This window comes from Mus caroli, unplaced genomic scaffold, assembly GCF_978045245.1.
Source record: "Mus caroli unplaced genomic scaffold, Mus_caroli_1 scaffold_13, whole genome shotgun sequence".
NCBI lineage: Eukaryota > Metazoa > Chordata > Mammalia > Rodentia > Muridae > Mus > Mus caroli.
In genome coordinates this window covers 54,514,537-54,536,379 of record NW_028227268.1, presented here as the reverse complement: position 1 = coordinate 54,536,379, position 21,843 = coordinate 54,514,537, and the positions used below count along the sequence as shown (strand labels likewise).

At 47.2% G+C, this 21,843-nt stretch overlaps 1 protein-coding gene and 1 pseudogene across 1 annotated transcript in view; one reads left to right on the top strand and one right to left on the bottom strand.

The window, feature by feature from the left end:
* Positions 1-2,869: 2,869 nt before the first annotated feature.
* On the bottom strand, positions 2,870-12,679 carry LOC147001483 (uncharacterized; annotated as a pseudogene).
* Positions 4,333-21,843, top strand: part of Pik3r5 (phosphoinositide-3-kinase regulatory subunit 5) — a 65,741-nt gene continuing 48,230 nt past the window's right edge. The window contains exon 1 of the mRNA XM_021178060.3: positions 4,333-4,456. The gene's annotated coding sequence lies outside the window, so the exon portion shown is untranslated. The remainder of the gene's footprint in view (positions 4,457-21,843) is intronic.

Below are 21,843 nucleotides of genomic sequence, written 5' to 3'. Positions count from 1 at the left end.
GCACAGCACATTACTTTCTTTTCCCTTTTTTTAAAAATTGAAACAAGGTGTCATGTAGCCCAGGCTGGCCTTACACTTGTGTATAGGAGGATAACTTTGAACTTCTAACCCTCCTGTGTCTACCTCTCAAGTGCTAGTATCACAGGTGTGCCACACTGTGCTGGGTTTATGTGGTGCTAGGGGGCAAACCCAGGCCTTTGTGCGTGCCAGGCAAACACTTTACCAATGGAGTTGTATTTTCTGCTCTACACTGATTTAATTTAACAACTTACACCTGTTTTTTGTTTGTTTGTTTTTAAGATTTTGCTCCTTTATCATTTTCATCTGCAGTTCACCACATTTTAGTGTCAGGTTGAAATGAGAACTCTTTAAGTAGTTTTTTAAGATCTGCAAATTTTAATTTTTTTAAGTGTTGGCTTATATTTATAAATAATTTGGACTGGCTAAAAAAAAAAGCTGTAAATATGTAGGCTCTATAAAGCTTTGCCTAACTCTCCCAAATACCAGTATTGAACATGAAATTAGAATTGAAATTAGAATTGAGGGCTGGAGAGATGGCTCAGCTTAAAACCACTGACTGCTCTTCCATAGGAACCTGGCTCAGCTGCCAGCATCCCCGTGTAAAAACCCACTGTCACTCCAATTCCAGGGGCATCTGACTCTCTCTTCTGGCCTGGGAGGGTACATCATATATGTGGTGCACAGACAGACATGCATGCAGACAAAATACCCATACACATAGAATAAAAATAAACCTTAAACATTTTACAACTAGGCCGGGCGTGGTGGCGCATGCCTTTAATCCTAGCACTCAGGAGGCAGAGGCAGGCGGATTTCAGAGTTCGAGGCCAGCCTGGTCTACAAAGTGAGTTCCAGGACAGCCAGGGCTATACAGAGAAGCCCTGTCTCGAAAGAACCAAAAAAAAAAAATTACAACTAGTATATTACAGTAGCATTGAGACTAGATCTTGCTACGTAGTTCAGGGTGGCCTTAAACTCATTACTTTCCTGCCTTTAGCCTGCCCAGTTTTGGGATTACCAGCATATGCCAACATGGCCAGCTTGATGTTATGAGTAGGTTTTATTCAAATGTTGCCATTGATTCCACTAAACTTACTTCTTTTGGTCCAAGACCCAATCTTGAATCTCTTATTACACTTAACTATTGTGTGACAATGGTCTCCCAGTCTTTATGTGCCTCATCCATGAAACGGGTATTTTGTAGAATGACTCTCAGTGTGGGTTAGTCTGGTTTGTCCCCCATGGTTAGACTGAGGCAAAACATTTTAGGCACGTACATCTCAGAAATGACACACCATTCTCAGCCCCTAGAATCACGTCACTCCATATGATGTCATCAGTTTTGTTTGGCATAGGGTGTGTCTGCCTGGTTTCTCTACTGCTAAGTTTCTGTTTTCTCCTTGTGGCGGTTATAGATCTGATGGGAAGTTATTAAGCAAAGCAAATAGCTCATTATTTTTTAGTCCCTTCAGGCTGCAATATCAAAAACATCACACATGAAGTGACTGAAGGTCAGCAAACATTTCTTCCTTCCTTCCTTCCTTCCTTCCTTCCTTCCTTCCTTCCTTCCTTCCTTCCTTCCTATGTTTCTTTTTGTTTGCTTGTTTGTTTTGTTTTGGTTTGGTTTTTTTGACACAAGATCTCTCTATATAGCCCTAACCGTACTGGAACTCACTGTGTAGACCAGGCTGGCCTCAAACTTACAGAGATCCGCCTGCCCCTGCTTTCCAAGTGCTGGGATTAGAGGCATGTGCTACCACACCCAGCCTTAGCAATTCCTTAATAATTTAGTCTACAACCCTTACATAGTCTCCCAAACACTGAAAACACAAATGTGAATGTTTTATTTTCCCTACCAGTTTTTGCTCTTTCTTTCTTTCTTTCTTTCTTTCTTTCTTTCTTTCTTTCTTTCTTTCTTTCTTTCTTTCTTTCTCTCTCTCTCTCTCTTCTTCTTCTTCTTCTTCTTCTTCTTCTCCTTCTCCTTCTCCTCCTTCTCTTGTCCTTCTCTTCCTCTTCCTCCTCTTCCTCTTCTTCCTCCTCCTCCTCCTCCTCCTCCTCCTCCTTCTTTTGGAAGTATAGTCTAGAGGATTCCGGCTGTTGCCATTTTGTCAGATTCTCTTGACTGTGCCTCTGGGTCGCCTTCTGTTTCCCAGCTCCTCTGGGCTCAGTCTTTTCCTAGGAATGAATGGCAACTGACATGATCTGTTGTCTGGCTATGAATACAGACTGAATAACGGAGGGGAGGCAATATAAACAGAAATCAGACTGTGGAAGGGCAAGGAGGGATGAAAAACTCAGGGAAGACTCTGCCTCGTGTCCTATGTGCTGAGGTACGGTTTACCATGAGCAGATTATTTGGCTTTAAGGAAAGCGTGCTAAGAGTTTGGATATGAGCTGGCTGTCTAGGCTTCCTGTGTTGGAAGCTTTGTCCTCTGCATGGTGCTGTCAGGAGCTGGAGCCTGTGGGGAGGGAATGAGATCCCAGGGTGTCTCAGCACTGATGACTGAGGTACAGAGGTGCAGAAGCACCAGAACCACAGGGTTTTCACTCAAGAGAGAAGTCCAGGCTACCATTTTGAATGGGATGGACAGATGGACCAAAGTTCTCTGGGAAAAGAAAAACCAACTCATGCAAACATGCAAGGCTTCCAACGCTAAAGGGAAGATGAAGAACAAGAAGCCAGAAACAGGTCTGAAGTGAAGGGTATTCAGGGACCAGGGGAGTTTCCTCAGAAAAGTAGCAACAGTGAACCACATGCTGGATCTGGCCTTTAGGGCTTTCCTGGTGACCTTTTTCTAGAACATAGTGGATTAAATGTAAGATGAGGAAGTCAAAACAGGGCAGGCTACTCTCTGAAAACATCAGATGACGAAGGGAAGCAGGGGGATTACAAATAGCCTTGTTTGTAAGAGGAAACAACAGAGCTGTACAGTGATGGGAATGTAACCAGGTGCCACCACTAAGTGACAGAGGCACCCATGGGTCTTTCCAGCTGCACTGGGGCACTGCTTCTAGTGCCTGTCACTTTAATTTCTGTCCAGAAGATGCCAGGTGCTCTTGAGGTCTGGTGGTCGGCCCTGCAGGGACAACAACACACCCCAGTGTTGAAGGGAGGACAATTTCAAACTCAACATCTGCGCCACAGCTGCTAGGAAGAAAGAGGGTGTGCCATTGGAGGGCAGCATCGCTGGGTTTCTGAGGTTCTGAGCTTCCCGGGGTTTTAGCTTTATTCTGCCTTCAGTTTTGGGAATAGCAAGAATGCAGAAGAAGTCAAACATTCCACAACTTCTCTAGCACATTCCTGGACTGTGAAGTGCGCTCTTCTCTATCTTCTCTTTCAGGCACATACTGCCAATCTTCTTTGCTTCTTTACAGTGAAGCCTGCTTCCTCCATCCCTCTCCTCCAATGTCAACATTTTTGTGAATAAAGTGGAGACTGGGGAGACAGTTGTATGGACCACATTGCCCACGGCCAGGCTCCTCACCTGTAAACAGGTAGTTGGGATGGAGATCACTGTGGCTAGACCCATGGTGGGCATTGAGCCCCTTCCCACCTAGTTCCAACTTCTGCTCCCGCCCAAAGGGTACTTTCTGTTTCTGTCTATTTGGGGAAGTTGCTTTTTCTTGGTATTTAGGGAGTCAGGAAAAGAAAAACCATTGGGTTTTTACATTAGCTTTCAGGTAGGGTTGTGGCTTTTGAGCAACAATAACGTATGACCTTGTGGTCGGTTCTAGATCTACTCCTGGGAAGGTGGAACCCAGCTGAAGTGATGAGAGATTCTGGCACCGTGTAGAGGTGGTGGGTTGTGAAATCAGAGGTTGCAGAAGCAGTGCTGGAAGTTTCTAGGAAGATTCCTGTAGACGGAATAGAGGAATCAGGGTGCTTGCTCCTCAGCACATCAGGGGTTCAGGACTTTTAAGGGTTAAGAGCACCCGAAAAATAGAAGTAGTAGGAGGAAGTGGGGCGCTGGGTCGCATTGCAAGAAGGAAGCAGCTCATCGGAGCTTCCTCTTTCTCCTCCTTCCCCGAAGCCCCCACCCACCCCTCCTGCACAGACAAAACGCTCTTCCGCCGCACGGAACCTCATCTTACTTTTGGGGATCTGTGATACTCAGTACTGGTACACAAGCCGAAGCAGATGGGGTCCTAGCGCAGGGCAACTGCTTAGAGTCCTAAACTCTAGGGCTGGATGTACCGACTTGACACAATCGAGCCACCAGAGGGCGAGAGAGCCCAGCTGGGCGGCTAGCCCTGGCCACACCCCCCAAAGGCCCGCCCCAAAGGCCCCGCCTCCCATAGAGTTGTAGAGACCCGGCAGATGCTGGGACTTGCTGCCCGGCTCCAGCCGCTGAGCGGTGGTCCGGGGCCTCACCCCAACTGCTGAGAGTCGCCGCAGGAGAGGGGCTCGGTGCCCGGCGCCCAGCGGGGACTGCAGGTGTGTAGCTGGACAGCCAGCGGGTGCTGAGGACGCGTATAAGAGCTCGAAGCACAGCCAAAGCAGGTTGGGACCATCCTGGAATAGTGTGTCCCAACTGCAGCCGGTAGGCTGGACAGTTGGCGACCTGCTAGTTCTACAGTTAAGGTCCACCTAGGGGACCGGGGCTCACAAACCCATGGGACAAACCCAGAGGCAGAAGGGGCATCCCAGGACTGTTCAAGATTGAAGTAGCTATGCGGCCAAGTGTGTGTGTGTGTGTGTGTGTGTGTGTGTGTGCAGCCTCCTGCTGGGTTAAAGCCACCGTGTGCTCAGGAGTGAAGGAACCTGCCTGTCTCTGGCTCTGAACTCTCTGGGGTAACGTGGACAACAGGAGTTGTTTGGCATCAGGACCGGGGCGTTCTCCTCCACCGAGCCTCAGGCTGCCCAAAGTTAGTGACTCTCAGACCTGGCTGCGGGCTGGGAATTGCGCGCCCAGCACAGTGTTTACGCTGTATGAGTGTGTGAATGTATACACGTGTGTGCACGGTAGGGCTGGCATGATGGCCCATCCTAGGGTGGTGGTGGTAAATATGCAAGAAGTTCAGGACAGTAGGAGGAAGGAGGCTGTTCAGAGGGAAAAGGAAGGCGAGATGAAAGCAGCAGGATGTGGTATGAAGTGAGTTAAGCCTCCTGCCGAGAGGAGGGGTGGCTTTTGGCAACAGGAGGTCTAAAAGCAGGCCAACTCACCTGAAGGCCTTTTCTGAATGGCGGTCCACTTTGCTTTCTTTGGGGGTAAGGCCCGGTTCCCAGAGCAGGGCTGTGCTCCTGTAATGCCTATCGAGTCTCTGGGACCCAGTTGTACAGTACAGCTTTCCAAGGTGAAACACATTTTAAATAGGGTTCTTAAGCCTTGATGGGGGAGCTTGCTTGGTAAGGTGTAAGATGGAATAGAGACCTGAAGTCCAGCCAGGTTCTGGCATATGACAGCTCCTTATTTGTAAAACTGGCTGTGTATGTCTGAGTTGCAGTGTCGGGTCAGAAATAAAAGAACACAACGCAATGAGAGCTATGTGGGTGACCCTCCACTATGATTGTTACAAGCTCTTACAAGCACATAGAATCTGTATGTTTAAAGAGACTCATTCCCGCCGAGGGGCTGAACTGTGTGCTATGTAAACGTGTGTATGTAGCCTGGTGTTTGAGCCTTTGGTTCAAATGAGCAGCAATGAATATTACCTATAAGGATATATCCTCAATTTGGAGATGTACATGTGGTTCACATTTTATTTCCATATCTCAGTTATTATTTAAAACATTTGTTATTTAATTTGTGGCTGTGGATGAGAGCGCACACGTGCAGGCTTGCCATGGTACATATGGTGGTCAGAGGGCACCTGGAAGGGGTCAGTCCTCTCCTACCCTGTGAGTCCCAGGGACTCAGGTTGTCAAGCATAGCAGGAAGCCGTCTCATCTGCTCTGTTTGTCTTTTCTGAGACAATCTCAGCCTGTGCCCCAGGCTGGCCTCTGACTCAGTATGTAGCCGAGGCTGGCCTTGAGCTCCACTTCACACTCGAAGTTTAGCAATTAAAGTTAACAGATTACTATCATAATAAGCCCTGATGTTTCTTTCTTGTCAATACACAAAATAGTGGTGCATCTTTACAACTGATGGCATCTTACAGTTTGTTAAATACAGGGTATATTTACAGATCGGAGGGAATATATATTTTTTAAGATTTATTTATTTATTATATGTAAGTACACTGTAGCTGTCTTCAGACACTCCAGAAGAGGGAGTCAGATCTCATTACGGATGGTTGTGAGCCACCATGTGGTTGCTGGGATTTGAACTCCGGACCTTCGGAAGAACAGTCGGGTACTCTTACCCACTGAGCCATCTCACCAGCCCTGGAGGGAATATTTTTTAGAGGTATATGGGTACACACAGAATTGTGTCAGTCTTCTATCTTGCATACATTTAAAAAATTGAACCTCATTGACATTTTGTGGTATCTAGGTTTTTTGTTTGTTTGTTTGTTTTTTTGGTGTTAATTGTTTTTTTGTTTTTTGCTTTGTTTTGTTTTTGAGACAGTCTCACTGTGTATCTCCTAGCTGACCTGAAACTCATTTGTGCATACCAGGCTGACCTTAAATTCACAGACATCTGCCTACCTCTTATATCCAAATGCTTTTTTGAATTGCTTTCAGCAGGGATTAAAAATGTGCACCTCCACACCTGGCCCTATGGGCTCTAGTTTTAAAGACAGTGTTGCCTGCTTTGTCAGGTGGAACACATCCGATCTGATTTAGTAGCTTTTCCAGAATGTGATCAGACAGTTTGAACACACCCTTCTCCTTTGTACCTTGGGCCTGCTTCTGATACATTTCCCTCCATCTCTTCCATCTTTCTATGCCACGTCTCCCCCTTTGGCTACACGTCTGTGGTGTATTGGACACTGTGCTAAGTGCTTTGTACCCTTTCATCTTGATATCCACACTCTGAGATAGTTGTCACTCTCACTCCCGTTTTACAGATAAGGAAATGGGGTGCTGAAGCCACTCAATCAGAAAGTGCCAGACCTGGGGTGACTCCAGCATCTGCTCTTGACCAGAGGAGAGAAGGCCCCAGTGGTGGGCTGTGGTTTTGCTTCTAGGCTGGCTGGCAGCTAGCTTTTGGATCATTGGCAATCTATGCTTCTGGGTGATATCACATGGGGTTGATAAAGGAGAAAGTAGGTAATGGTTATAGCTCAGAACATGAGTCTCCTAACTCTCTCATTTGGGTCCCAGATTCTGGCCAATAGAGGTTGGCCTCAGTGGGGGGGGGGGGGGGGAAAGCGCCTGCATCCTGTTGCTATGGTGATGGAAGACTCCCAAATCTGAGTGATTCATTCTTCAGCTGAAAGCCTGAAGAAGGGTATCTAGGCCTCCGACCCCCAGCCTACATCCACCCTCCTGCGTTCTCTTATGAAGCACAGGAAGTCCTTCAGCATTGAACATAGTGTTTCATCTCCTCAGACTGTTCTTCCCTTCCTCTACTTGCCGAGTAAACTGAAAGTTCCTCCCTGGGTGAAAGGTTTAAGCTCCATCTTCCAGAGTCTTCCCTGATCTCTCCTCTCACCCTGTAACACTAAGCTACCATCCCTCTGTGGGTTCCCAGCATAGCACTGACTGCCCTGGTCCATGGGGAATGATCAGGGACAGACACAGCTATGGCCTGTTCATGATCAGCATGGCATTAAGCTGTCACCACGAGATTCCCTAGGATCTCCCAGGCAAGAAGCCCTCCGTGTGCAACCCCAGTAGGGGTTGCCTAGATGCAGGATAGTGTCAGGGCCAGCAGGGTGGGGCCCCCAGAGACTGTTGTGCTTTTCATTTTCGTGTCCTCTGGAGTCTTGTTATTGTGTTGACCTAGGCAAATGAGCGGTGTGGTTTCTTCCTGGGGGTGTGGGCAGGGCTGGGATGTGAAGATTGAAGGTGGATTCTAGCCTATGGGACTTGCTTGCTTCTACCTCTCTCCTCCACTCCTAGCCACACAGCCTTGATTACAATCAGATGCTTCTCTGAGTGTCATTTCCCCTGACTATATGGCGGCAGTGTGGCATTTGAGCAGGCCTAACCTGCTAGGGAAGCATAGCAGTTTCTTATGGGACATGTTTTCTTATGGAACATGCTCAGTGGACAGTCACGGTCCAGGCTCAGACATGGGAGGGCAAACATGGTTCCTATTCTCAAGGAGATGTGGTCTAGTGGTTCAGGACACACGGCACAGAAATCATCTTGTGATACGTGTGAGAAAGGCACGCTGCTGTGGGGTTGCAGGAAGGGAGTTTGGGGTTTAGGGTTATGTCATGGTTTACTTGAGACTTGAGAGATATAATACTCATGGTAATAATGAAATGAGCATTTGACAGTTACTTGCTTATGGCTCTGTGGATATCTTCTCTCTGGAGTTTGCCTCCCAATAACTTGGAGTGTATGTATGGTTATGAGGGGTTTCTGTCTTTTGAAATTCGATGTTACAACCAACAGTAGTGACTTGGTTCTATTTCTGATGTGGACCAAGGGCTCTTTGAGTACTCCCTCCTCTTCCGATATTCCAAGGTGCATTTTGTGGACATCGAAGTCTTAAATTCTGTTGCACTGGGGGAAGGCTCCCTCTTCTCTGTTCTTTGCTGGAGGGCACACCTGTCTCGGGACCCTTTGTGGCCATGCGTTTTGTTAGTAGCCCAGGGAGTCTAGACCCACTGGAAGTTCTACCCGTTGAAGCCACACCTTTATCTGGTGTCTCTTGGGCACCCTGTTCTTGCCATGTTCAGAAACCCAGCTCCTGATTCTCTGTATCATGTAATATGGATCCTTTTTCTCCATCTAAGTCTGTCTTCCAAGAACCCCAACATCCACTCAGACGTATGGTTGAATGTTTGTTCCTGTGTGGCTCTGTGGTGTGGGCTCTTGTCAGGCAAATCTTCACACAGCCACTTCCACCCCACCTGGTCGACGTGGCCAACCTCTTCTGGGGGTTTTCTGCATTAGTTAGATCACGTCATCTACACCTACAGCTCTTCCAGAAGAGTTTCAAACACTCTCTCGGCCAGTGGCTGTCAACCTTCCTAATGCCTTTAATACAGTGCTAATGCCTTTACTACAGTTTCTTGTGTTGTGCTAACCCCCAACCATAAAATTATTTAGGTTGCTACTTCACAACTAATTTTGCTACTATTATAAATTGTAATGTAAATATCTGTGTTTTCCGATGGTCTTGTGGTTTTACCCCTGTGAAAAGGCCATTCAGTTCCCCGAGGGATCTCAAGCCACAGTTTGAAAAAGTGCTCTGGGTAGTGGGTCCCTCTGAAACACTGATGGAAGGGCTAGTTAGTAAGCGCACATGTATATGTAAACACACACACACACACACACACACACACACATACACTATCTCTTTTACATAAAACTCCAGAGTCTTCTTAGATTTCTATAGTCCAACAAAGAGCCCAGCTTAGTAAACTGTGTTCTAGAAAACACAATCGTCTCTATGCAGTGAGGCAGCTGTTATCAGAGGCAAACTGCACATGGAGATGGGTAATGAATACTTTACAAGGCACCACAGGGACGACCTTAGTGACCCTCTATCTAGTGAGACTTTGGACCATGTGCTAGGGGCCGCTGAACCCCATGGGCTCACACTGGGTTTGTCTTCTGCATTTGGTTTTTTAATGTGGAGTCTCACTATGCAGCTCGGACCTGCCTCTAACTTGCACTCACGACTGAGTACTGAGTATCTCCTGAGTACTGGGATCACAGTCGTGTGTCGTGTGTCCAGCTGCCATCTTCTGAATTGCTTGTGAAGATTTGATTCCAACCTGTTTCTAAGATGGCAGATGAGCGTTGCCTTGGCTGATAACATGTTGATAAGAAGCACTTCCACTTGGTTCCCCAGCCAGGGCACCAGATTTATAGCTAGGATTAGGGGAGAGAGAAGAAATGGCCACGATCAGGTCTTTGCCAGTTATATCTGCAAACCCTTGTGTTCCTAGAGACTGGCTTGTTTGGGGGCTTCCTTTCTTTGATGTGGTGGTGGCACATCAGCAGGAATATGTTTGAAAGGTTCTTTCTTCCATTGCTCACTTACGAGGAATGTTAAAAGCATGACTGAATATTAAGGCTGTCAAATACATTTTTGAATGTATGCTAGAAAATTCTTTCACTTTGACATGGGATTATGTGACGCATCATATTATTAACTTCCTCTCATTGAGCCTTCCTTGCATTTCTGGAATGGATTCGATTATTATTTTAAGTGCAGCATTAGGTTTCTTCAGTGTAAGCCTCTTTAGGAGTTTCAAGTCTGTACTTAACGCGTTAGCTTCCCGTCATTGTCGAACACCTGAGATAATCAACTCGTAGAGAGAAAAGGCTGACTCGGGCTCTGAGTTTTGGAGTTTTCAGTCTACAGTGGGTTGGCTTCACTGCTTTGAGCCTGTGGTGGAGAAATAGATCGTGATTGGAACATATGATAGACTCAAACTGTTTACATCAGGGCTGCGAAGGAAAGCCAGAAATGGGGAGGGAGGGAAGGAGGAAGGAAAGGAAGGGAAGAAAGAAGAAAGGAGGGAGGGAGAGACAGGGTTAAAGAGAGAGAAGTCCCCTTTGTAAGTGTAAGCTAAAGACCATTAGCACACACACCCCTTCTTAAAGGTCCCATTACCCCCTAATCTAAATAACACTGAACTAGAGACCAAGCATTTAGCATATACACATCTTTAGGAACATCTAAGATTCAAATCACTCTGCTCATAGTGAGTTGGTCCTTACTGCTCTCCTCAGTTTCTAGTATGCTTTGATGGTGAACTTAGAGGCAGTTCATCTCTTGCACCCTGGGGCAGCTTGCAGAGCAAGCAGTGCAGGTGCGTCCCTTGACAGTCACGAGAGCTGCCCAGATGCTGTGGTCCCCTGCTCCTGGGTCCCACTCTCTAAGATCTTCTCTCCTCGGCTTTTTAGTTCTCTTAGATGCATACCTGTAATCCACAGCCACCCATAGCTAACACTGAAGAGTCATCTCTGGTCCTTGACTCTGACAGTCAACCACTGTGCCTTCACCTTACATGCCCTTCAGCTTATGCTAAAGCCATTCCTCCGAGTGTAACTCAGCCCCCCCCCCACTTCCCCCTTTTGGGAACGCTGATTAACCGCCCATGGTATGTCAGAGAAAGGTAACCAAGGAGGGTGAGGACATGATGTAAAATTATCATAAAAAATCAAAGTTTTCTCTAAGCAGAGGAGATGAGTGAGGTGCCACCTATCTTCAGATGTCTGAAGGGAAGGGCAGCTTCCTTTGGAGAAGGGTGAACAGGATGGGAAAGGAGTCAGTGAGAGAAAAGGAAAAGGAAATAGAATTCAGCTCACTTCAAGGAAGATCTTAGAGAAAGACAGAACAGATTACATTTTGACAGCCCTCTCCTTATTGGTGGAAAGATTCTGGGGAAATGCCTGATACTCCTACGGCCATGGTAGCTGTGAGAACAATGTGAGCTACCTCTGCTCCTTTCCATTCGGGGATCGTGTCTGGCTACAGACAGGATTGTTCTGTCTGGGAGTGGTGGTGCATGCCTGTCAGAAATTTGCTATGAGTTTGAGGCTAGCCTAAGCTGCATAGCAAGAATGTCTCTCTCTCTTTTTTTTTTTCAAGATGATTGTTCTGAAAGTTGAAAAAGTAAGTAAGAAGTCTGGTGGGCTTGAGAGAACAAATTCAGTTATCTTGAAAGTCCCACATCTCTGCCTCACAGTGCATTCCTCCTGGCTATTGGAAAAAACCATCAGTGCCCATGGCGACCCCCACTAGAGACCTAGATCTTTATCACATCCTAAGCTTGGGTGTGGGACTCTGCTTGGGGTCCTCTGCTCCTTGCTTCCTATGATGCACTAAGTCCTGTGAAAAGTCATCTGGGCAGAGGCCCTCAACCTCTCATAACCAGCCACAGGCCCTCCATGGTGGGCGGGGAGTGAATGGCCTCTGGACTGTGTGGCTTTCCAGTCAATATTTCATAGGCCTTTGAAATTTACATTTGTTTCTGTATAGACATCTTGGGAGATTTGTTTTGAAAGAACTGGATGCTCAGAGCCATGACTATGCTTAAGGGAGTATAGAGCTGCGGGGTGACACTCAGGTCACTGGAGGGAACAGAAGATGTGACAGTCAATCTTTTTTTCATAGTCCTTCTCATCTCCCCAAGCCCATTGCCTCCTGGACCAGCTGACCCCAGGATTCTGACCTGGACGTTTCTAGGCTCTAGATGCATCCTTGTGGGAACTGATGATACAGCTCTGATCCTAAAGCTGGGCAGTTCTCTCAAAAGTGACTTTAACGCGTGACCCTCCTGGATTCCCAGGCATGTGCCACTGGGTCTCCTTCTTGGAAGTTTCTACAGAAACCTGAGGCCACCTGCTGTCACCGGGAGCTGTCCCCTTGCCACTAATGCCTCTGGCCAACAAGTCCCCTTCTGTCCTTGGTCCCTCTCTCCCCAGACACACTTCTCTTTCTCATCCCAGCCCTTGTTTCTAAGGCCATGCAGGCTGCTTTCCCTTGGATGCACTGTTTCACTGGGAACACACATCTGGAACCTAACACACTTCCTCCAAGGACTTCCTCACTGCTGTCTCTTCTGCAATCCGACTCCAGCTCTGAAGTCCCGGCATCCTCTCCCATGATGCCCTTCTCTCCACGCGGTCATCCTCTCCCATGATGCCCTTCTCTCCATGCGGTCATCCTCTCCCATGATGCCCTTCTCTCCACAAGGCCCTGCTGTGATGATGCTATCTAACTCCATGGCTTTTTTGTCTCTGACTTCCCCATCCTTTCCTCTGATGCCCACTGACTTCTTCATCACTGTGTACCTGTGGAGGACTTCTGTCACAGACTCTTCCTTTCCCTACCAGGAGCCACGGAAGTGAGCTTCATCACTCAAGAACGCTTTGATGTCATCCCATTTTGGAGAAAGCCTAATGTCCTTGGTGTTCCTTAGGATACAGTACAGTGACACTGTGTTCTTTATGAATTCTCATCTTCTCAAATTCTACCCCCCAAGGCCTAAGGTGTTCTTGCCCCCCCCCCCCCCGGTAAAGAAGGTTTTCCAGCCTTTACTTTCACTGCTAAGTCCCCAGTGCTTTGGGAGAAGCGGTATTTGGCTGTGTTCAGTCAGTAGTGGCTGAGGCTATGACAGCTCCACGAAGCAGCCAGCACAGGAACAGCTGAGCCTCAGCCATGAGGGTTGACTGATAGGCTGAACTGCCCATATTTGACCTCTCCTGGGGGTTTCTCTGCAATTCTCTCAGGGGCTATACCTTCCAAGCATCTTGCTGGCTTCCTGGAGGCTCTGACAGGTTCTGACGCCTGTGTCTGTGCCTTCCAGAAATAGGACAAAGTAGATGCCCTCTGGTGCCATTTCAGCCCCCTCCCCCGTTCTGGCAAGAGGCGCGTGCTGATTCTTCAGGGGGTCCTCCTGCAGGCAGCCTCGGCAGAGGGTGCATGGGATGGGGAAGTCCTGAGGAGCCTCTCCCCAACCCCTGACAAGCCCCAGTCTGTGACAGCTTGGGTACAGGAGGCTGGGGAAGTGTCTGTTTGCAACACAGTATTTACAAGGCTGAGGGCCTTCCTGTCTCACCTACAAAGTAGGCTGTGGGGCAATTGGGAGCAGTGTTTTCAGGAGGAGACAAGACATGGTTGGGGGGATTTCTGGGGATTCTTTAGACATGTTTGGGGGTGCCTGGACTACCTGACCTAGGACAGGTTAAGGGAGATAATGAATGCATGTGTTTCAATTGGGAAGAAGGTATTATAACTAGTTATGATTGTTTTATATACTGCAAAACCTGAAAGCATTTTTCACAGATGTAGCCCTGTAGGGTGACGGCGACCCTTTAGAACAACAACAAAAGCAGGCCTTCTGCTCAGATTCCAGGAGGGGACCATGGGTCAGCATAAGGGAGGGTGAGATTCTCGTCATCCTTTGCTTTCTTTCTTATTCTCTCCCTCTCCCCTCCCTCCTCCTCTCCATTCCCACCCCACTTCTTCTCCCATCTTCTGTGCTTTCTTTCCTTCATTCTTTCTGTATGTGGTATGTGCCTGTGTACATGTTTGTATGTGCATACATGTGTGTCTGCATGTATGTGCATGTCCACATGCTTTTGGAGTCCAGACGCCAATGCCCAGGGTCTTCCTCCGTTGTTCTATTATTCTTCACCTTCTTTTTGTAGGATGGGGTTTCACACTGAACCTGAATCTCATCAGTGCAGCACAATTAGCTGACCCGTGCGTCCCAGGCATCCTCCTGTCTCGGCTTCCTCACCACTGGGATTTTGCACTGCTGTGTTGCCTTTTTACATGGGCCCTGGGGAATCTAAACTATGGTCATTGTGTGAGAATGACCAACACTTCACATACTAAGCAGATGCCCTTCTTTTTCTGAAGGGGAGCTGTGTATTGGAGAGGGAGGAAGGCTTTCTCTGGAAAGGAGAAAAAACCCAGCAGACAGAACCCCTCTTTCTAACTTGGGGTCCACCTGGATGGAGAGAACCACCTCTGCATATGCTTCTATGGCCTGAAGAGGCTGCTATGGTCTCTTGGTCTCCTTACAAGGCATGGCAAGTTTTGGGGCACTCAACCATTTGCCTGGCTCCCTTGCTGTGTCACATGCAAGAACATGAGCTCATGTCCAGAGTCCCCTCACTGGCCCCAGATACGAATGAGTATCTGGAAAGATCTTGGAAGGTTCTTTAGGTCTTCTTGGCCAAGGGGATAGGAGTGCCCCCATGTTCCTCTGGAGTTAGAGAGACCCAAACCACGGCTCAGTTTTAAAGCTAGGAAGCTGTTTTTCGAAGTGTGTTATTTCTCTGAACCCACGAGAGAAAGGATGGAACATATGAACCACCCAGCTTTGGGGCTGAGGCGTGAAAACCTTGACAGTGACGGGCTGGACTGTGGGTTACAACGTGAGGATGCCGGTTTGTGTAAGTACATTTGCTGTGAACTGTAAAGGGGGTGGGGAAGCAGTGGTAAGGGTGTGGCTTTAAAGGACTTGTTAATAAAAATATCCAGCAACTGGCTGGGATGACACATACCCGTGAACCCAGTACCTGAGAATCTGAGGCAGGAGGATTACCGTGAGTTTTCAATGTGTCGAAAAAAAACCAAGCTTCTCCTTGAGAGAGACAGAGGCTGCCCTGAGGGCCTTGAGGAAGATGAAAAGTGGAGTCGAAGCAGCCTGCAGATGAAAACAACAACAACAACAACAACAAAAACTCCCCAAAAAACCAAAAAACAAACAAACCACAAACCACAAAAAAAACCAACCAAACAAAAAACCCACAGTTCTGACCTGTGAGGCCAAGCCCAGGGCCAAGCGTGAACTCTTTGGAGTTTCATCAAAAGTTTGCTCCAAAAAGTACTGAGCCAGATGGCCAGGATGGTGGGGTCGTGGAGTTGACAGACACAACCCTCAATGGACAACTCACTGATGCGTCAAATAAGGACGCCTCATAGGTGTCACCAACTGCCACTCCTCCTCTTATGTCCCACTTTGTCCCAAGGCCCCAAGCTGTCCTCTGGGATGGATGTAGCTGGCAGAGAATGCTTTTGGCAGGCCAAGGCTAAATTCCACTGTCCCCAGGCTCCTTTGGGGGGCGGGTGCTGAAGGACTTGGTTGTGGCCTTCATTGCATGATAACCATACTTCCACCTTGAGCCTAGAGCTCAGTCTCCTCAGAGAGTAGCGTCTTCTTTCTCTCTCACGCTCCTCTCAAAGATGGGGATTGCTTTCCCCAGGGGTTTGAACTCTTGTGATTGGCTCAGAAGGTAAAGGTGGGCGAGTGCCTCAGTTTCACTGAAGTGTTTGCTGTCTCAGAGGGAGGAAAAGTCATTGTGAAATGTTATTTATTTCATGGTACCTTCTTATTGGTCAGTCGTGGATGGTCTCTACTCTGTTACTAAAACAGGAACTTTTCTACAGAGAATTGCTTCAGTACTGCCTGGCCAACTCTGTATGTTCCTAAGAACATTTGACCTGAAAATCCTTGAGTTCCTGTCACTACACAGCCTCTAGAACAGGTGACACACAGAGGCAGCAACCCATCTAGAAAGTTGATATCACCTCTCTGGAGATCTTTATGAGGTGGTCTCTTACAAGGGAATTTTGGCTACACATTTAAGGTCACGCCATAGTCATACTCTACACATTTGGGAAAGTCCACTGTTTGTATCAAAATGACACAGTAACTGATAAGCAAAACCATTGTTTTCTGACTCAGCGTGGACAGAGACCTTAGCGTATTGCTTTGTCTGTTGTATAGGAAGAGAACCAAATTGCTGGTGACTTAAACAAGCAAGGAAGGGATTTATTTCTTTCTCATATAACAGCTACATGTTTGCAAGCTACATGTTAGCAAGCCACATGTTAATGACAGCCTCTCAGGTCAGAAACCAAGCTTCCCTCTATCGTGTGCCTTTTTCTTAAGTATGCCTTTTTCTTTTCTCTGCGCGAGGCTTTCATCCCATGGTCCATGATGGCTGCTTTAGCCATCACATCGTCCCTCTGGCCAGCAAGAAGAGGGCAGGGAAGGGTAGGATGTGAACCTTTTAACAGCATGCTTGGGGAATCACAGTCTTCAGTGTCTGCTCCAGTGGGCACACAAGAGTGGCTGGGAACTGTAACCTCCAGGTTCTGAAAGTGATTGTCAGAGAAGAAAGGAGCGTGGCTGAGAAGGCCAAGCAGAGTCTCAGTCATACTGGAAATCTACTCATGTGAGTGAATCCCCTCTGACACATAAACTTCATTGCTCTTGCCACAGAATACCCGTCTTGAGAACCCGTTAAAAACTTGGAATAAATAATGACACGAGGGCCAGGGAGAAGCCCAGAGACTAAGGCACTTACTGCATAAGCACGGGAACTGGAGTTTGAATCCCCAGAATCTGTGAAAAGCCAGGTGCATCGTAATCCCAGCGCCCCACAGCTCGATGGGATGTGAAACCCAGAAGCTCAGGGGCTCTCCTGGTGTATATGTAAAGCTAGAGAGAAAAGCCCTGTCTCAAATGAGGTGAAGACCAATGCCTGAGGTTATCTTATAACCGTCACACATGTGCTATGGCACATTCGTGTGTGCACTTACACACAAACATGCTCACTTACACCCACAACACACATACACACATCAAAAATGACATTTTGCACCAAAAGACAGAATCTTCTCAAATGACCATAGAAGGCAAATGTATGCATTGTGTATGTACAGTGGACTGTTCTTCAGCCTTAAAAAGGGCTGCAATTCTCACCTTCACTACAAACCTCATGAGCCTTGAAGACATGCTAAGTATAATAAGCCAAGCACCGATGAAGAGTACCGTTTGCTTCCATTTATATGAACTAACCACAACTCTCAAAGCCAAGGGATGGAAGGAGCTGAGAGATGGCCAGAGGAAGAGAGGAAGGGGAAAGAGAGTTAGTGTGGACTATGTATGTTGTTCCGTGCTGGAAGATGAAAGCATGCAGGCGATGGAGAGCAAGGATGGCTGCTCACGATGTGAAAGTACCTCATGCCACCGAGCTGTACATCCTATGTACAAAGCAATGTCATTTCACATTTAGTATATGTTAGCACAATTTAAAAAGATGGTGCTCCATATGGGTCCATCAGCAGGGGTCTCTGGTATTTTATGATTGATGTCCCTACAGGTAAAGATGCTCAATACTTTTGGGTGAGTTTACTAAATCAGCCGGGAACGAAATCAGCACCAAGCCCACCAGACAGAGCTCCCACTCAGTCACGTTTGTTTATAGCATCCCTGGATTGTTACAAGACTTGCTACAATTCAGAAGCGTTGTTTTTGTAGCGCTTTGCTTTGTTTTGTTCCCTATTTTAAATAAACAAATCCTTCCCAGTGTGGTGAACTGCCTTTTAACCATTCATAGAGAATGTTGCCTGTGAGCTGGTGGACGCTGGGATTGGGTTTCCAGGATTCTACCTTTTCCCCTCTGACCCCCTTTTCTCTCGCACATGTCTCATTTTCTCCACTTTTAGATCGTCGGTAGTCGTTTCCTTTTCTCTAAGTGTCTGAGATGAATTTATCCACACCTACAACCCAAAGTGTAGCATAAGCATCCGGGCCTGGGCTGGGCTCAGTGGGGGAGTGTTGGCTAAGGCTGGGAAAGGTCCTGAGTTTCATCCTCGCCACTTCAGATCATTCATTCTGTATCATACCCCATGCCCCTCGGTCTAACTTCACCCTACAGCTCCTGCTAACTGCTAATCCTAAATCAAGGGTATTATTCACCAGGTCACAACTCAGCAATGTCTCTACATGGCCACTATAGAAGCTCTTTGGTTGTTGGCCTGTCATCAGAGACCATTCCCAGAGTCTACCATCCCAGCCTTTAAAGCAGTGGGTTCTGAGCTTCCTAAAGCTGTGACCTTTTACTACATCCCTCACGTGGTGGTGACTCACCCCAACCATACAATTATTTTGTTACTATTGCATAGCTGTAATTTTTGCTACAGTTATGAATGGTAATATAACTAATTTGGGGGACTGGTTTGCCAGGGAGAATCACTGCTTTAAAGGTTCGTGGCTAATGCTCCTTTTAGGGATGCAGTCTTTTAGGAATGCAGCCTTTTAGGGATGCAGTCTCGTATCCCCCACCTTTCCATCATCCACTCCTCATTACCCAGGACAGCTCCTCCTGTCAGAACACCTCCTAGAAGCTACCCCTTGGTAGAATCTTGGTCAGTGTGCATTCTCCTGCCTCCAGGTCCCTCTTGTATCTGCCCTGGAGTAAACTCCACTGGGACATCTATCCTTTGGGGTCTTTTCTAGTTTGAAGATCATTTTGGATGTTGTTGGGGTTTTTTTGTTTGTTTGTTTGTTTGTTTGTTTTTCTGTGCTTTCTGGCACACCGCATTTTGCTAGTCCTAAGCCTAGGACAGGGTGAGATCACAGATGTAGTGGAGAGCCACTGAATGAGTTTCTGGGTGGAAGCTGTCCTACCAGCTTACATTCCCGCCAGCAGCTGCGAGTGCCCTTGCTGCTTTAGGCCCCATAGACCCTGTGCTTTCCACCTTAGACATTTCTGGGCGTGTCGTGGTATCGAATTGTGGTTTGAATTTTCATTTCCCTTATGACTAATGAAATTGAGTGACTAATGAAATTGAGTGACTCTTCTTGTATTTGGAGGCCAACTGGATGTCTGCTTTCTTGAGTTACAGGCTCAAGTATTTTGTTCATTTTTCTACAGGGCTGCTTGTCTTCTTTGGGAATTCTCATTGTTCCTGTGACGTTATGTGATAACTACTCAGGGGCCACTCTTCCCTCAACCATGAACATTGGAGAACTCAAAGTCTTGGGAGGTTCATCATGTCCTAAACCCTCAATACACATTTCCTACGGCTCCCCTCAAGGAAGCTGGAGATCCAATTTCATGAAAGCACCTCCAAATGCCAGAGGTGGACATCTCCTGCTTTGGACTTTGAGAACAACTGGGCAGGCCCTCTGCAGGGTCCTCCAGGTCCTTCTCAAACCATGCTTTGTAACATGCCTACAGTGTAGATATACATTCTTGTTTGGGGTCCTGGCTTCCATCTGCACTTAAGGCCCAGGAAGTCCCACTGGCTCCTTAACATCCCCTTTCTCCCACTCCCCCCGCCATCCCCTGTGACACCACATGCCTGCGTGACATGGCTTTGGTTTTCAGTGTTCTTTCCTCTCACGTCTCAGCCTCTTGGAAACCTGCTTCCTCAAAACCTCTGCACCTAGCATTGTCTTCGGTGAGTACTACAAGGTCTAGGGTGATGTGGTCATGTCCTCCCTGTTTGCCCCTCACTTCTGTTTTATAAAAGCTTGCTCTGTGGTCAGAATCAAAGACAGCAGTTTCCACCATTTTCTGTGATCTTCCAGGAGATGAGAGAAGCAGGAAGCATGACAGTTTAACTTTGGTTTAAAGGTCTAATGTCATTCTGGTATACCTTCCAATTCAACTGAAGTCCTTGCCATCCCCAGACCTCAGCTCTGGCTTTATGACTCAGGGAAGGAAAGTAGTGTCTCAGTTCTAATGTGTTTCTACCTTTGGTGTCTTCGTTTGGACTTCTTCGCCATTTTACCCATCCATCTATTCATCCATCTACCCATCCATCCATCCATCCATCCATCAAATGTGCCAGGCACTGTTCTAAGAGTACCTGGTACTGGCATTCTTTTTTAAAATCAAGAATTTGTTTATTTTTGTTTCATGCATACAAATGTTTGCCTGCATGCATGTATGTGTACCATGCACATGAAATGATCAAAGAGGCCAGAAGAAGGCATCAGATCCTCAGAAACTGGAGTTGCAAATAGTTGTGAGCCTCCACATAGGTGCTGGAACTGACCTTGGCAAGAACAGCCAGTGCTTTTAACCACTGAGCCATCTCTCCAGCCCCTGTGCTTACATTCTTTGTCTTTGTTTTTGTTTTTTGTTTTTTGTTTTGTTTTTTTGGTTTTTTTTCGAGACGGTTTGTCTGTATAGCCCTGGCTGCCCTGGAACTCACTTTGTAGACCAGGCCGGCCTCGAACTCAGAAATTCACCTGCCTCTGCCTCCTGAGTGCTGGGATTAAAGGCGTGCACCACCACGCCCGGCTGATTGTTCAGGTCTTTACAACGTGGTGACATCCACATGGGCAGGAGCAGAGCTCAATGTTTGCGATGGACAGTGAGTATATTAGTCATCTTTGAGTCTACCACAGCGTCAAGCATTGTTCTCGTGGCTGTATCTGCTGGATAAGAAAGGGTTTTGCTCGAGTAGGTGAGCATAGGATGGACGGTCTCTAAGGGCTCGCCTACTCCTGGCTTGCTGTGACTTAGTTGCCTACTACGCAGCCCCATGGCTTTCTCAGTTTCCTCACAAACTTTTCTGAACACGTGGCTCAGCAGCTTCTTGTCATATGGCCTGGTCTCTGTCATGATGCCTGGTGTGTGTCTTCCACTGCCCCAAAATGTAGTGCTGCAGAATGTCAGCCAGTTCGTTGATTCTGGGTGTGTCAGGAGTTTGACTTGGTGAAGTGGGGTGGTGTCTCTGTGCCAGTGAAGTGTTCAGCATTTGGAGAAGCCTCAGCTGGGAAGATAGAAACATCTGGAAAACAGAACTGTGGATCCAGGTGCCCACAGATTCTCCTCTAGGTTTCTTGGGCTTCCTCACATCACGACAAATTCTAGGTACAAAAGGAAACAGTCACTGCCTTGCCATTTATGACCCAGCCTTGGAAGCTGAAGCAGGCTGCTTCCATTGTAATTCACTGGTTGTCACAGTCATTGGCCTGCCTTGGTTTAAGGACAGAGAAGTTAGAATCCACTTCTTGAGGAACTAGAGTCTAAGGGACTTTAGAGACACCATTATAGACATCTTTGGGTACTATGATGTTATCAAATACCTTCTATTTTCTTGTTTTGCTTTGCTTTGCTTTATTTTGTTTTGTTTTTGGAAAGCAGGTCTTTCTACATAGACAAGACCAGTCTGGAACTTGCTATGTAGCCCAGGCTGGCCTCAAACTCACCATCCTTCCACCTCAGCTTCCTGGGCTTACAGCCATGTATCACCATGCCCATCTCTATGTTGTTTTCCTGTGGTGAGTTTTCGGGGACTTTTCCCTTTCTTCTGCTGCCAACAAGAGTGTCTTGAACTCCTTTTGAGTCAGTCATGGAGTCTCCTGGCTGAAGGAGGACAGTCAGGAGCCAGATGGAGGAGCATAGCTTTGGAGTTCGTGTCTTGTCCCCAGGAGCAGCATGTGGACCAGGGGTAAAGCAGACCTTTTAGTTTGTCAGGGGGAATTCCCATGGAGCTGGCATCTGACTACATGCTGTGTAGAGTGGCTCGTTTCCAGCCAATC